At 44.3% G+C, this 13,025-nt stretch overlaps 2 long non-coding RNA genes across 4 annotated transcripts in view; both read left to right on the top strand.

Annotated features, from left to right (window-relative positions):
- The window catches only part of LOC149455953 (uncharacterized), a 528,482-nt gene that overhangs the window by 329,757 nt on the left and 185,700 nt on the right, over positions 1-13,025 (top strand). The window lies entirely within an intron of this gene.
- Positions 1-13,025, top strand: part of LOC149455954 (uncharacterized) — a 42,489-nt gene that overhangs the window by 4,864 nt on the left and 24,600 nt on the right. The gene's annotated exons all lie outside the window — the stretch shown is intronic.

The following is a 13,025-nucleotide window of genomic DNA, read 5'->3' as shown; positions in this document are numbered from 1 at the left end:
ACACCCTAGATCAATGTTTCTCAACCTTTTTTCAGTCAAATCACCCTTTATCCACTAGCCTACAGGCCACTTATACCCCCTTCCTGTCCAGGCCAATTTCCAGCTTTCAGCACTGTCACACTTTGAATGACAATTGTGCGGTCATGCAACACTGTACCCATATGAAATTTTTATAATTTTTTTTTGACAGACAGAGCTTTATTTTGGTGGTATTTAATCAGCTCTGGGTTTTTATTTTTATTTTTAACAAACCAAAAACCACTGAACAGTTTGAAAAAAAAATATTTTTTCTTTGTTATAAATTTTGTAAATTTTTCTCCTTCAATGATATGCACTAATGAGGCTGCAGTGATGGGCACTGATAGGCTGCACTGATGGTCACTGATAAGTGGCACTTATGAGGAGGCACTGGTAGGTGGCACTGATGGGCATTGACAGGCATCACTGATGGGCACTGATATATGGCACTGATAGGCGGCATTAATAGGTGGCACTGACTGGCACTGTTAGGTGGCACAGATAGGCAGCACTGATGGACACTGATAGGTGGCACTTATGAGGAGGCACTGGTAGGTGGCACTGATGGGCATTGACAGGCATCACTGATGGGCACTGATGCACACTGATAGGCGGCACTGACTGGCACTGATAGGCGGCACTGATTGGCATTGATAGGTGGCACTAATTTGCACTGATGGGTGACACTGAAAGGCAGGTCAGATGGGCACTGATATGTGGCATTGATGTGGCACTGATGGGCACTGGCAGGTGGCATGGATGAGCATTGAGAGCTGGCACTGATGGACACTGACAGGTGACACTGCTGGGGCTACACAGATCATCAGGGCACACTGATCATCAGTGCACTGATGATTTGTGTACATGTTCCTTCCGAGGAATACTGATTACCGTCTCTCCTCTCTTCTCGAGCTGTCAGCGTGACAGGCCGTGAGGAGAGAAATGCCGATAACCGGCTCTCCTCTCTTCTTGAGCTGTCAGCGTGACAGCTCGTGAGGAGAGAAATGCCGATAACCGGCATTTCCCTGTTTACATGCGATCAGCTGTGATTGGACACAGCGGATCACATGACCGAGCAAACATCTTTGGCTCTTTCTGTGGATCGGTGATCCGCTGTGTCTGAGGGACACAGCGCACTGCCGATTGCCGTACTGCGCGCTCCCGTGGCTGCGCATGCGCGGTGAGAACGGGAGGACGTCATATGATGTCCTTCCAGAACGAGAGAACCGCCTTGTGCCCGTCATTGGACTATATGGCGGGCGGGAGGAGGTTAAAATTATGGACAGTCCTGAGGCACCCTTTAAAATTTCAGAGTCTTAAGGAACCCCATTCTAAAATGTGAAAAACTATTCTGATAGTTTTATATAACGCAGCAACATCCACACATGTAGGACACTCAACATTAGAGGTGATTTATTCTTCCAAAGCAAATACACTTTTGCACATTGGTACTGACTAGTATTCCATTGTTTCTCTTCTCCCTCAGTTTTTCTCTAACACTGAGCTAAAGTGACCACAGCACTGATGGGAATGGGCAGGGGAGAGTCAAACTAGGATGCTGTGCAGGCAGCTGACATCCTCTGTATCAACTGATGATGTCATTGGTTGTCAGGACGCTGGCGGGTAGAAGGTCGTAATGGTGCACAATGATAACCTGTTGCTTTGTGTAATTAAAAGGCCGGCTTGTTCCACCCCCTGGCTTGTATACCAGTTTTGGGCAATTTTTAGACATTTTGCAAAGGCATCCCTGAAGAAACCTCAAGGAACCCCAGGGTGCCTGGGCACCCTGTTTGAAAAAGGCTGCCCTAGAGAAAAAAATATTGGTAGTTCCATTTTTTTATGTCACACGATATTACCATAAAGGTCTAGGAAACGCACAATTTTAGTAAAAAAAACGCACTAAAGTGAATTTTAGGTCAAACAAATTCAATAAATTACCCAAGTATTTGGTAAAATATAAAAGACAAGTTTTTGCCGATACCCAACATGCCAAACCTTAAATTTGTGTGCGCCTATGAAATGGCAACAAAATTCAGTACCCTATATTTCTATAGCTATGCGTTAAGGAGGAGGTCTTGTGCTAGAATGATTGCTCTCACTCTGACGGGCGCAGCGATATATAACGATATGGAGTTTGCATGTTCTCTCTGTGCCTGCGTGGGTTTCCTCCGGGTACTCCGGTTTCCTCCCACAATCCAAAGACATGCTGGTAGGTTAATTGGATCCTGTCTAAATTGGCCCTAGTATGTGTACGTATGAATGTGAGTTAGGGACCTTTGATTGTGCGCCCCTTGAGGGTTAAGGACTGATGTGAATGTACAATATATATGTAAAAGCACTGCGTAAATTGACAGCGCTATATAAGCACCTGAAATAATAATAATAAATAAATAACACGTGTATTGCAATTGACGTTTTCATATGTAGGCACCTTACATAGGTACATAGTTCTTCTGGCTGAAAAAAGACAAAAGTGCATCCAGTTTATCCATTAAAAAAAGAAAAAGGTTCTAATCCTACACCCACAGTTGATCCTTGACATGCGTGTTGATGTTCATACGTGCATATATGTGGGGGGGCCTCAAAATGTTTTTGGTGGGGGATGTTATGTGCTTGGGATTACCTTTATTTTTTTCCCAAAAAAGTGTTTTTTTCACTTTGCCTTTCGGGTCACAGAAAATAGGGGAGGAGAGCGGACTTTCGTGCAATGCTTACTTATTGCCATTCAACAGAGTATCTTTGTTGTCAGGCCTTTTGCTGCTGTGGTCTTGTGGTCTCTCCCTGTTGTCTTCCATGTCCAATCCTGCTGTACTGTGAAGCATCTCATTATGGTGATGGAGCAGTACCAATGTGTAAGAGGCAGGAGGGGAGGACTTAGATGCTCCCAGGAAGTGTTGGAGCTTCGCCCAGTCAGAACAGATTGAGTTTTGGAAGTAGCGACTGTCTTTTGCACTTAAAAAAAAATAAAAATAAATAAATATTAGTAAGCCTTAAAAACAAGTGGAAGCGTTGCCCACATCAGCATATCAGATTGCAGGTTACTGAAAACTCTTAGGGTCCTTTCACACGGGCGTTCCATATGTCCATTATTCATCTGTCCGTTTACAGATGAACAACGGCCCCCATGTATTTCTATGGGCTAGCAGATGTAAACGGATGATAATCTGTTTACATCTGTTAATGTCCACATCCATTACCATCCGTTCTTTTTGAAAGGAAGAAAAACTTATTGTTCTTCTGTGTAAAAAAAAAAAAGTGCAACAGATGAAAAACGGATGTAAATGGATGTAAACGGACATACGGTCTGTTTTTGCGTTGGTAAAGGATGTAAAAACTGACGAGAAACTGATTTAAACTGATCCGTTTTTTTCTTTGAAAAAACGTGACTGAAGTGATGAATAAACAGAATGCCCATGTGAAAGGACCCTTATGGCGCTTTGGGCAAAAATCCATTTTGATGGTATTCCCTATTTTATTGGTAAGGTTTCATAATCACTTCTCTGCTATTAATGCTGATTATTTTTAGCTTGCATAGCCATTATTTATTTATTTTTTATATAAAGCAGTGAAAGATTAGATCCCTTGCTGATCTCCTGCTATTGGGCTCTGTTTTGAAGATCTCTTATCAATTACTGTTAGTGACAAAGGTTTTAGCAGTTAATGTCTATACAGCGTACAAACTTCAGCAGGAACCGGAAATAAATTGGTCAAAGTTCGTTCAGTGGATGGCCCTGTCGGCCCCTTCCCGTTTGACATTCTTTGACTGAAAAATAGAAGGAGTTGGATGGAAAATCAGATCCGCAGCATAGATACAGAAATAAAAGATTGATGGGGGTGGAGGTAGGCCTTCCACTACTGTACTGAAAACAAAAGCATTGGTATTTCTGTTGTGTTTCCGAGTTTGCATCGCTTCCTCTCTAATGAAACAATTGTCATTGGGATACTAAGGCTGGGGTTCTCCCTGTTAAGCTGGGGTTCACATTGTTGTGCTGTGGTGATGCAGACATTGGTGCGCTGCAATGCCATTCATTCCTAACCGCAACACAATGCGCAGTGATGTACTACACTGCATTGCAGTGTGCTGCGTCACAAAGAATTTTCCATGTACCTTTTTATTGTTGCGTTAGGCAGCCTATTCAAAAGAATGGGTAGGCTTATTGGAATGGACGGAATAATGCACATGCATTTACACAGCTAACAATGTGAATCTGTCCTACATGACAGGGAGTCCCGACTCCTGGACAGTGGTGTATTTTGGTTTTGTGCTGCCCTAGGCAAGACTAAGATCGGGCACACAATCCCCCCCCCCCCCCCGCATCTAAATGTGTCCTACCTTTCATCTTCAAACTCCACCCCTTCCTCTTTAGGCGCCACCTCTTCCTATTAGAGCTTCGCCCACTGACAACAATGGGGCGCTATTCCTCCCACTGACACTAATGATGGGGCACGATTCCTCCCACTGACACTAATGATGGGGCACAATTCTTCCCACTGACACCAATGATGAGGCACTATTCCTCCCACTGACACCAATGATGGTGCCCCATCATTACTGTCAGTTTGGGAGGAATCGTGCCCCATCATTGGTGTCAGTGTGAGGAATAGTGCCCCATTATTGGTGTCAGTGGGATGAATAGTGCCCCATCATTAGTGTCAGGGGGAGGAATAGTGCCCCATCATTGGTTTCAGGTGGAGGAATAGTGCCCCATCATTGGTGTCAGTGGGAGGAATAGTGCCCCATCATTAGTGTCAGGGGGAGGAATAGTGCCCCATCATTGGTGTCAGTGGGAGGAATAGTGCCCCATCATTGTTATCAGTGGGAGTAATAGTGCCCCATCATTGGTATCAGTGGGAGGAAGTGCCCCATCAGTGTCAGTAGGAGGAATAGTGCCTCATCATTGGTTTCAGTGGGAGGAATAGTGCCCCATTTTTGTGTCAGTGGGTGGAAGTGCCCCATCATTGGTATCAGTGGGAGGAATAGTGTCTTATCATTGGTGTATCGGGGCAGTGGGACTGGAGGAGAGCAAAGGGACAGGTGAGGGGCAGAGGGACAGGAAGGGGGCAGTGGGACAGGAGGAGCGCAGAGGGACAGGTGAGGGGCAGTGGGACAGGAGAAGCGTAGAGGGACAGGTGGGGAGCAGCGTGGTGGGGGGCATGGAACAGGTTCGGGGCAACGGAATAGGAGTAGCGCAGTGGGACAGGAGGAGCGCAGAGGGACAGGTGGGGGGCAGCGGGACAGGAGGCAGGGGACAGGATCGGGACAGTGGGACAGGAGGAGCGCAGTGGGACAGGATCGGGGCAGTGGGACAGGAGGAGCACAGAGGGACAGGTGGGGGGCAGCATGACAGGGGGCATGGGACAGGATCAGGACAGTGGGACAGGAGGAGCGCAAAGGGACAGGTGAGGGGCAGTGGGACAGGAGGAGCACAGAGGGACAGGTGAGGGGCAGTGAGACAGGAGGAGCACAGAGGGACAGGTGAGGGGCAGTGGGACAGGAGGAGCACAGAGGGACAGGTGAGGGGCAGTGGGACAGAAGGAGCGTAGAGGGACAGATGGGGGGCAGCGTGACGGGGGGCATGGGACAAAATAGGGGCAGCTGGGCAGGAGAAGTGCAGAGGCAGGAGAAGTTCAGAGGGACAGGTGAGGGGCAGCTGGACAGGAGGAGAGCAGAGGGACAGGTGGGGGCAGTGGGGACAGATGGGGGGTAGTGGGACCTAGTCTTCTTCTGCTTCTTCCTTCGCTGGCACCTTCCTGCACTTCCCGACACACTGACACGCGCTCCCCGCTGACTCGTCCACCACTCCACTCTCCTCTGCAGCCGGTCCCTTGGCCCGGGTGACCCTCCTTGCCATGGCAGCCCTGTCCCTTTCCCACACAAGTCTCGCTTCCGTGGGAAAGGGGGGGCGGCACTAAAGCCGTGCCGCCCCCCTGAAAAGTGCCACCCTAGGCAAATGCCTGGTTTGCCTCGCGGCAAATACGCCCCTGCTCCTGGATAGGAGTATAAAAATGACAGAGGTTCTAATCTTCCTCCACTTTATACTAACACTGAAAAAAAAATGTGGGCTGATCTGTTTTGCACTTGGCCTTTTGACAATGGAGCAGGTGGTCTGAAATGAGATTCATGAATAGGGTATGGAGGGAGTATACAGTATCGGTTAGGATGCACTCATACCTGAGCAGAGCGATTTTTAAAGCAATTTTTGAGCGTTTTTACAAGAACATACAAGCATTTTAGAAGTGTATTACAAGTGTTTTGTTCAATTTGTTAGTATTCCAGCTTCAGGGGTTTTTGTTTTAGCCAATTGAAAGCACTGGGGGGGAATCAGTTATATGAGCTAAAAAAAATTCTAAAATACACCTGAAAGAATGCTCGAATTTTCAGTTGTTGAAGTCTTTTGGGGCAAAATTGCTCAATTTTGTCTGAAAAGTAGCTCATATACTTTTCTGAGAGACAGGCATCCAGCTTCAAACAGGATGTTGAAATGTGAACATTGGCTGTTGAAAACAATGGGATTTGGATTGTTGAGCGATTTGGGCCTCTAGTTAAAAAATGCTTAGGTTTGAATGGGGCCTTAAAGTGGTTGTACAGGCTTAAGGTTTTTTGCCTTCATGCATTCTATGCATGAAGGTAAAAAAACCTTCTCTGTGCACCAGCTCGCAGCCCGCCCTCCCCTCTTGATCCAGCGATGTGCACTGGAGTCTCGGCTATCCCAGGACTCCCTCTCCTCATTGGATAAGACAGCAGCAGGAGCCTTTGGCTCCGGCTGCTGTCATTCATAGCCAGTGAGCCAATGAGAAGGGGGGTGGGACTGAGCCACGGCTCCGTGTGTGAATGAACACACAGAGCAGCAGGTGCCCCCATAGCAAGTTGCTTGCTGTGGGGGCACCCGACTGGAGGGAGGGGCCAGGAGGACCTGAGAAGAGGAGGATTTGGGCTGCTGTGTGCAAAACCACTGCACACAGCAGGTAGTTATGACATGCTTGTTATTTTTGGAAAACAATTTAAGCCTTTATTATTATTTAACCTGTTCCTGCCTGGCCAATAGCAAAATGATGGCGGAACGGGACTCGTCGATCTGGGTGGGTAGCATATGACATCCTTCCCAGATCACGCAGTGCTGAGGTGAGATCTGTCACCGGCTCTGTACCTTGGACACAGCCGATGACAGATCTGTTTACGGGCTCCTTGCCTGTACCATGTGACCTGCTGTTATCAATCACAGCAGGTCACATGACAATCGTAAACAATGGATGACTTCCTTTCATGCCATCCATTGTATACAGTTATGTCACTAGCTGTGATTACATGTAGAGACTGGGCCAATCACAGCCCATCTGTCTCGTGATTAGCTGTGGCCAGTCACAGCTAATCACCACTAAAAAGCCTGACTGAATCAATTTAATTGAGGTAAATGCTTGCTTATAGCAAAAAAAATACCGATCATTTCCCCAGAGTAGTACAATGTTGCTATGGTAACATTGTACTACTCTGGTCACAGTGTGTTATAAAAATAAAACAGTCGTAAAAAATAAAAAAAAAAATTAAACAATTTTCTTTTCTTTTTTTACACTGTCACCATCCCTGATCACAGCCTTTCATTTTCTCAAAAATTATACAGATTCAAAAAAGTCAACATGCCTCTTACTAAATACTGCGGACTGTCTACTTTTCAAAAAGGGTTCATTTGGGGGGTATCTGTACTGTCCTGACATTTTTGGGCCTTGAGAAATTAGATTGGCCGTCAGTACTTCAGGATTGATCGATTTTCAGATCTATACCATAGTTTGTGGGATCTATAGCTTTCCTGCAGACTAAATAAGAAGTACTGATTTGGGTTATTTTCAAAGAAATGTAACAGAATACATCTTGGCCTAAATTTATGAAGAATAATTAATTCTTTGCAAAATTTTAAAACAGAAACATAGAAAAATGTTTTTTTTTTCTTCAAAAAATTTGGTCTCTTTTCGTTAATTTATCAAAAAAAAAACAAAAATCTGTGGGGATTAAATACCACTAAAAGAGAGCTCTGGTTGTGTGAACAAAATGATAACAAATGTAGTTTGGGTTCAGCGTTGCATGACTGCGCAATTGTCATTGAAAGTGTGAGAGCACCGAAAGCTGAAAATTGGCCTGGGCTGGAAGGGGGGGTAAAAGTGCCCAGTATTGAGGTGGTTAATGTTTGAAATTTGTATTACTGCTTACTTTCCATTCAACCTTTGTAGTGACATTGTTATATTTGAACAAGTGTCTACTGCTATGCAAGATTTGATTTAGGCTACATTCACACCTGTGCTTTTGCCAGACAGCGTGTAGTTGTGAGAAAATCGGTGGATCCCAGCAATTAGCTGCAGGAGGCAACCCCATTATGCGTGTCCCTATGTGGCGATTACCTGCGAGTGATTGGCCCGGGACACAAACTGTCTGCAACCCAAGCTGATCACAGTATTCAATGTATTAATGACGCACTTGCTCTCCAGAGGATTTACCCCCCTTCTTGACCAGGCCATTTTTTGCGTTACTTTAACTGCAAATTACGTGGTCATGCAACGCTGCACCCAAATGAAAGTTACGTCCTTTTTTTCCCATGGAAAAAAAATTTCAGTGGTATTTGATTGCCTGTGCATTTTTTATTTTTTGCGCTATAAAAAAAAGACCGATTTAATTTTGAGAAAAAATATATATTTTTGACTTTGTGCTATTAAACATGTCCTGTAAAAAATAAAAAATTTTTTTAATTTCGTCATAAATTTAGGCCAAAATGTATTCTGCTACATGTCCTTGCTAAAAAAAAAAATCCCAATATGTGTAAATTAATTGGTTTACGTGAAAGTTATAACATTTACAAATGGTGGTATATATATACTGTTTTTTTTTTTACTTTTTTTACTAGTAATGGCGGCGATCAGCGACTTATAGCGGGACTGCGGCCGCCATTCTGACACTTGGGGGAACGAACTTGGTGTCACTGAGTGATCAGTGCTAATAAAAAGCACTGACACTATACTAATGGCACTGGGCAGGAAGGGTTAATATGTGGGGTGATCAAAGGATTAACTGTGTGCTGTTTTACTGTCCGGGACCTGGTCATTGACAGCCGCGGCAGAGAATGGATACTAGGTGATATATACATGATTGTGCGCATCCGTGCCGCCCTGTAGCAGTGTTTCTGCTATAGGGCGGACAGGAACCGTTTACTTAACCGCTTGAGGACCGCCCACAGTACATTTACTGCTGCAGGGCGGCCCCTGTGCGCAGGATCACGTGTATATGTACGTGATCCTGCATTTCCGGGTACGGGGCGTGCGGCCCCGGGTGTCAATCACCGGGTCCCGGCCAGTGATTACCCATCGGAGCCCGGTGATTACTGGCAATCACCAACAGGGAGGTGAGCTGCCTTGTTTACAAGGCAGCTCTCCTCCCTGTCAGTTTGGGCACACTGCTCAGGATGGCTAAACACAGCCATCCCCATCAGTGTGCTTACAGTGAAGCACCCCCCCCCCGCCCCCTAGTAAAACACTCCCAGCACAGGTTAACTCTTTGATCGCCCACACATGTTAACCCCTTCCTCCCCAGTGCCATTAGTACAGTGTCGGCGCTTTTTTTTTTTTTTTTTTGGACTGATCACTGTATTGGTGACACTGGAGATGTCAGTGAAACCAAGTCAGAATGTCCACCGCAGTCCCACCATAAGTCACTGATCACGCCATTATTAGTATTAATATATAAAAAAATTTTTCCAGTATCTATACCTCCATTTGTAAACGCTATAACTTTCACGTAAACCAATTAATTTTACATGTATTGAGATTTTTTTTAGCAAAGACATCGCAGAATACATTTTGGTCTAAATTTATGATGAAATTAGATTTTTAAAATTTTTTTACTGGACATGTTTTATAGCAAAAAATAAAAAATATAGTTTTTTTCTCCAAATTGTCATTTTATAGCGCAGGGGGAAAAAAGAACATAAATTTCATTTTGGTGCAGTGTTGCATGACCGCGCAATTGCGAGTTAATGTAAAGCAGCGCCGTAATGCAAACCACTTCTGTAACTGCTTCCTGACTGCCCTATAGTAGAAATACTGCTACAGGGTGGCACGGGTGTGCAAAATCGCGTGTGTGTGTGTGTTTCGCGTTCCTGTGGTTTAACGCCCCTCCCAGGGAGAGTCAGATTGCCCATCAGTATACCAGTAATCACATTTAACCCCTTGATTACCAGGAAAACGCCCACATACACAATAAACCTCCATTGCTAATATAGTGTCTAAACTGATCAATATCTTTGATCAGATCAGCACTATACCAGCGCTCACATTAGTATAGTGTCCCCAAAAACACGGCGTTAGCGGGATCAGCCCCAGCACCTGTGTTTAGCCCCTACGCTTACCCCTCCCCCCTCCTCCCTCAGAAAGTGCAGTGTCAGTAGGTCACTGTCACTTGATACATTGCACACAAAACCGCAGTGTTGGCAGAATCAGGCCTGATCTCTGCTAGCACTTGCCAGTAAATTTTGATGACTCTCATATGCAACAGAGTGTCAGTACTAGTGCCACACTACCTTTTGGTGAACTGGCAAGCACCAGCGGCCTAGTACATCCTGGTCTTTCACATACCAGCACTGCAGTATCACTTGGAGACGTGGCAAGTCCCATAAGTTCATTACAAGCTGGTGTGGTGGCCAGCACATGTAGTGTTCCGCAGCCACCAAGAATTTGCACCATGTGACCTAATGTGTGCCCACCATTAGAAGTGGGTGGATGCAGGGCGGTATATTCTAATGGTGGGCATACCAAACACCTTTTCTGGCAGAGATTTCTTCTCTTTTTTTATTCAGCCCACATAGCATATATACCCAACAAGGACCAGTGACGTACTGGTACATCACTGGACTTTGATTATACCAGGATAATGCCTACAGCTGCAGGCATCATCCTGGTATCATTTTTCTCAGCCGGTGATCGGCTTTCATGTACAAGCATTCCTAGTGGTTAATTAGCTGCAGGATTGTTTTTACAAGCAGCGGGAGAGGATGCCCCCCGCCTCCACCACTGCCTTCCATGGCCTTCTTAGGCAGTCCCGTGCCATCGGTCAAACCTGAGAATGCAGCTGGTGTTTCTGCCAGCTGACCATAGAACTGATTTCAGACCGGAATGGCGCCAATCATCTCTATAGTCTAAGAAATTGGAAGCTACGAGCATTTCATCTCTTCAGTTTCGCAGGATAAAAACAGCACCATTTATAAATTGGGAAAGCATCTGATCACACCGATCTTGGTGAGATTAGATAATGTAAGGGCAGAGGAGATATCTAGAGTCTGATAGACCCCAGATTTCTCAAAAAAGAATATATGACAATGCCCATTGAAGTTATAGGGGATATTTGCATTTCCTGTGATAGCATTAAAAGTGATCAAAAAAAAATAAATGAAAGGGAGAGTGTAAAAATAATTTAAAAAATTAAAATAACTTTTAAAAAAAAAGCATTGACCCTGTGCAGGTATGTAAAGAGCGGTTGCGCCATGCATGTGAGGTATCGCCGTGACCGTCAGATCGAGGGCAGTAATTCTAGCACTAGACCTCCTCTGTAAATCTAAAATGGTAGCTTTTAAAGGCTTTTAAAGCGTTGCTTATGGATATTAAAAATGTTTGCAGCTTTTCGCCATTGCACGGGGCATGCAGTTTTAAAGCATGTCATGTTTGGTATCGCTTTACTCAGAATACCATCATCTTTTATATTTTACCAAATAATTGGCCAAAATATTGTGTTTTTGTGCATTGAAAGTAAAAAAGTGTATTTTGTTTAAAAATATTGTGTTTGATAAATCGCTGCACGAGTACTATAGGACATAAAAAATTGCAGCACCCATCATTTTATTCACTAGAGTGTCTGCTTTAAAAAATATACAATGTTTGGGGGTTCAAAGTAATTTCCTAGCAAAGAATACTGATTATTTTCATGTGAACAAAAAGTGTCAGAAAAGGCTTGGTCTTCAGGTGGTTAGAAGAGTGAATGATGTGTGGCATAAAATTCTTATGCTGGGCATAAAATTTCCCCCAACCCTCCAAAATGACCCCTTTTTGGAAAGTAGACATCCCAAACTACTTGCTGAGAGGCAATGGAAGGTCAATGGAAGGATTTATTTTTTTACCACAAGTTTTGGAACATGACTAAAAAAATAAATAAATATTTTTTTTTACACAAAATTGTCAATTAAATGATTTATTGCTCACACATGCCATAGGTATATGTAGAATTACTCCCCAAAATAAATTCTGCTACTTCTCCCGAGTATGGGGGTACCACATGTGAGAGACATTTTGACAGTCTAGCCAAGCACAGGACCCCAAAATCCAATAAGCACCTTTAGGCTTTTAAAGGGCTTTATTTCCTCATTTCACTTACTGACTACCTATCACCGTTTCGGAGGCCCTGAAATGCCAGCATAGCACCAACCCCCCCCCCCAAGGACCCCTTTTTGTAAAGTAGACACCCCATGGAATTTGATAAGAAGCATGCTGAGTATTTTGCAGATCTCGTTTGGTGCTACAAGTTTTTGGGAAATGAAGAAAGAAAACAAAAATATATTTTTTCTTATGAGAAAAAAATTTGATCTGCAAAATACTCACCATGCCCTTTTTTAAAATCCTTGGGGTGTCTACTTTCCAAAAAGGGGTCATTTGGGGGGGGGGGGGGTTGGTGCTATCCTGGCATTTCAGGGCCTCCGAAACTGTGATAGGTAGTCAGGAAGTAAAATGAAGAAGTTACGCACCATCAGGCTTTCAAAGTGGTCATTGGATTTCAAGCTCCTGTATGTGGCTAGGCTCCCAAAAAGTCTCACACATGTGGTATCCCCATACTCAGTGGAAGTAGCAGAATGTATTTTGGGGTGTAATTCCACATATACCCATGGCTTGTGTGAGAAATATATAATTTAATTGACAACTTTGTGTAAAAAAAAAAAATGTTTTTGTCATTTTCCAAAAACTTGGGAAAAAAAAATACCTAT

The sequence above is a fragment of the Staurois parvus genome, unplaced genomic scaffold, assembly GCF_062004578.1.
Source record: "Staurois parvus isolate SC_StPar_1 unplaced genomic scaffold, SC_StPar_1.0 ptg000380l, whole genome shotgun sequence".
Taxonomy (NCBI): domain Eukaryota; kingdom Metazoa; phylum Chordata; class Amphibia; order Anura; family Ranidae; genus Staurois; species Staurois parvus.
Note: the sequence above shows the minus strand (reverse complement) of the source record. Positions and strands in the feature narration are given on the sequence as shown.